The sequence below is a fragment of the Belonocnema kinseyi genome, chromosome 6 (assembly GCF_010883055.1).
Source record: "Belonocnema kinseyi isolate 2016_QV_RU_SX_M_011 chromosome 6, B_treatae_v1, whole genome shotgun sequence".
In the NCBI taxonomy this organism is placed as follows: Eukaryota; Metazoa; Arthropoda; class Insecta; order Hymenoptera; family Cynipidae; genus Belonocnema; species Belonocnema kinseyi.
This window is the reverse complement of record NC_046662.1, coordinates 143,477,250-143,481,120: the sequence shown is the minus strand read 5'-3', so window position 1 is coordinate 143,481,120 and position 3,871 is coordinate 143,477,250. Positions and strand designations below refer to the sequence as shown.

The window sequence follows — 3,871 nt, the reverse complement described above, 5'->3', positions numbered from 1 at the left end:
TTACTTACCGCGGACGATATTAACATCGTACTCCCGATTAAAATAAGTCCTTACACAAACTATTTTTAGTAATAGTCTCACACGGGATGTTGATAACAAAACCGATGAACCTGAAAAGCAGATATATAAACACTTACGATATCGAACCCAATCGAGGAGACATTGAGACCGCAGTGTAAGTTCACCAAACTCGCGAGAAAATTGGATAGAAAAAAATGTGCATGAAACTATAACTTATTACAAAAGATAATGAAACTCCTATATCAATAGTAAGCGATTGAGAGCCGACGTGTCTCGTCAAAATCTCGTAAAACCTGTGAAACCAGACAGGAAGTCTGCAACAGTCGCGGCACACAGTAGGCCAGGAACGAGAAAAAAAGTCTAAGTTTAATTGGATTTTCACCAAAAGTGGTATTTAGTTATTATGAAGGTCACTGATAATTAATTTGATACAAAAATTTCAAAATTCATAATAACAGATAAAAAAAGGCTTCGAAAAATTTGAATTTTTTTTTTAACTTAAGGCCATGTGATGAGTATAACAGCTGATCAAGTCAGCCCTAAGATCAATATTTTTTTTCACCCATATTGAAAAATAAAAATTTAAATAACGCGGAAATTTTTTTGGGGAAATGTTAATAAATATTAAAGGATCGTTTGTGGCCTTGTAAAGAGTTGGAGGGAGAAAAAAGTTTATTTATGCAAATAATGATTATCGACGGACACATTTAGGTTTTACAGCAGAAGTTTGACTTTTAACTTTCTCTGCCGGTAATCATGCAATCTGTTTTACCCACAGACCCTTAGAAGTTCGAAGTTGTCTACTCGTTGCGCTAGTGCTTCTTTGACACAGCTGATACCAGACTGATACGTATGTCAGACCAAATATGTTTATTTGCATTTCAAGTGCAAACATTAGTTTTTGCATTATTTGTGCTTAATGTTCGTGAGCGATTTTTGTTGTTTTGTCCCACTTTGATAAATATAAACCTCATAACTAGTCCATTGACAACATTGCAAATTGCTTGCAGGGTTTGACGACAGCACGGTCGATATTTCTCCAAAATAGTAATTAAAAAAAACTTTTTTCACTATTCTAATTATTTAAGATCAGAGACACATTCTTGCATGCCTTCTATTTATCGTGCCAAATTTTTAACACGATATTTCATTCTGCGTGGACGTAAGTTGGGAAAGAAAACTTTCACTGGTATTTTCTTCCAAAAAAAATTTTTTTCTCAAGATTTTCACCAGAACAAAGCAGAGACATGGACTTTATTACCTCCTCTTTCATTTCTCAAATATGTTTTAAAGATTCTGAGAAAAAAGATGGTACGAAAAATTCAATATTTCTTAAAAAGGGAAATTGTAAGTTCTAATCGGTGAACTAAATGTAATGGAAAAATGTTTGAAGAATTTTATGTTAATTAAAAACATGAAAAGATAACGAGAATTCGTATTTTTTCAATGGGAACGCAAATTGCACAAGATTATTAAAATATGAACAACTGAATTTTTTAATAAATAAAGAATGTATTTTTTCTATCTTACATATCAATAAAATGTAGAATATATTTTCTTTGAATTCTTTGGCTTCATTAGAATCACTTTCGCTGTCATGTTGAGATTCGTCATTTTTCTTATTCTTTAGTATCAGGAGATCTTGAACTCGCTTTGGTATATCTCTAGTTATTTTTTTTTGCCGAAAATTAGAAAGTTTCGGACAGGAATTGAGAAGCAACCGTAAGAAAATGTTTCAATTTGTCTTCTCGTGAAAGACTTTCCTTGTAAATTGCTCTCGATATTTTAAAATATTTTTATTGCTTGCTTCCAAGTCTTCCTCTGATTATAGACCAAAAGGAAGAATAGAATCACTTGCAATAGCAGGTTTGGGATTTTAAACTTTATGGCCGCTTGGTGTCATTGTTTAGTTAGTTGGTTGGTGTCCACATAAAGTCTGGCAGTCTCTCTGCAAAACTTTTAAAATTTCTCGATATTTAATAGATATCCACTAGACATAGCCATTAATATATATCCTAAACGAGATATCAGTTCTTCGTCAAGTCCTGAAAAATTGTAGTGTATTTAAAGGAGACTAATTGAAAGTATAAGATAATTGTGACAAAGCAATTAGAGCTTGGTATTAGAGAAGAATCGTCTAGCTGTGTTGCCGTTATTAGAGTTTCCCTGTCCCTTTCTTGGAAAATCCACATTAAGACACATTGCGTCCGAAACGTTGCCTTCTTTTTATAAAAAACGTTTTTTCTTTTGATTCTACTGACCTTTCCATCCGAAGACTGTTTTATATATGCACATCTGTATGTTTAAATAATTGATAAAAAAAAATTACTTACCTTCCATTGTTCGCTATCTAGAAGGAATGCAATTTTAATCAGTGATCGAATATTTTTATGTGAGCATGAAGTGTAGAAAGACCAAATTTCAAAGTAGACCTCTCCTCTTCTATCTCTACCACCATACTCATGTCTTTCATTTCTGATGGCTTAGCTCCACAAATATAACAATCCGCACTTGTACTGTCAATAAAAGCGTTACAAACTTATTTCAATAAATTTTAATAAATTAGAAATTCACATTACATTTTTTTTTTAAATATTAGTTTTTTTTTCTTTTCCATCAATCATGATCAGCATTAAAGTAAGTTCTACTGACGTGTTGTTCGAAATAAAGGGCTGTAAACTTGCAATGTCGTTACATATGTGCCTATCTTCATTTTCCAAAACATCAGTGGTTTCTTGAACAAACTGTAATCGAACTGGCTAACAAAATCGTGTAGAAGAAGGTCGTGGATTTTCCCAGATCACTGCATTTGTTGTTTTGACTGTCTGTCTAATAAGCACTATGAATGTCCCAAAAAGAAAAGCATCACTAGATTCCGGGTAAATAAATTTCTGATTGTATATAGAATGTCCTCCGCTACCATCAAAACCATATTTTACGTGTAAAATATACTTTTTTTCAATAAATTCATTATTAGCATCGTGGTCAGGTGTCAGAAGTGAGAGAATCCTGCTTGTTGTGTGATACAGTAGGTCTTGTAGTTTCACTTCACAATGATTTTCACTGATTTTAATTTTTGTTGGATAAAACTCTTTTTTTGCCTCTATGACATCATTGTCCGATGAAAACAAATCGTGGTGATGTACCTTCGATATTCTTCGAATCAGAAGATTTCTTTAATTTTTTTTTTCGTTAACTCAGCATCTGCAATAAGTCTTACAGCCTCCAAAGCTTTGTTGGTAACTTAGGATTCTCTTTGTCTTAAATTTGCAGGTGACTTAGCATCTCTGTGGCCAGATTTTTTTGAAGATGTAGATACTTTTTGACAATCTTAGCAGCTGATTCATTACCATATGTTCTTAGCTTCATAATTGTAGTGAAAGCAAGTTGATCAGCGCTGTTGATGATCCTCAAATCTTCAGTTTTTCTGCGCTTAAGTCTTTCACTTAAATTTTGAAAAGATTTTTCTGGCCGAACAAAACAGCTGTAATGATATGTTTATTTTATGAATATGCTAAAAGTTTACGCTTAGAATTACACAGTTACGAAGCTCTGTCAATAATGAATGGAAAAAGTACTGACAAATAATAAAACTCGAATTTAAGTGAACAGAAACGCGTTTCAAGATACAGAGTTTGAGAAAAATAAGTAAATAAAAAAATAATTTCAAATTTCTAAGGTAAAATTTGGCTTCTAAATTTTCATTAGTAATACTTTTTCCGTTGGGAACCGTCAATTGTGCAATAAAAATCCATCTTCATCCACATTGCGTTTTCAGACACAAGAGTTTTTTAAAAATATTTTGCACTGCTCCATTGTTTTTAGCGTGCTTAGAAAAATATTGAAGTTT

The 3,871-nt window shown here is 32.4% G+C and overlaps 2 protein-coding genes across 6 annotated transcripts in view; one reads left to right on the top strand and one right to left on the bottom strand.

The window, feature by feature from the left end:
- The window catches only part of LOC117174282 (WW domain-binding protein 2), a 315,912-nt gene that overhangs the window by 40,875 nt on the left and 271,166 nt on the right, over positions 1–3,871 (bottom strand). The window lies entirely within an intron of this gene.
- The window catches only part of LOC117174281 (thyroid adenoma-associated protein), a 398,068-nt gene that overhangs the window by 367,277 nt on the left and 26,920 nt on the right, over positions 1–3,871 (top strand). The gene's annotated exons all lie outside the window — the stretch shown is intronic.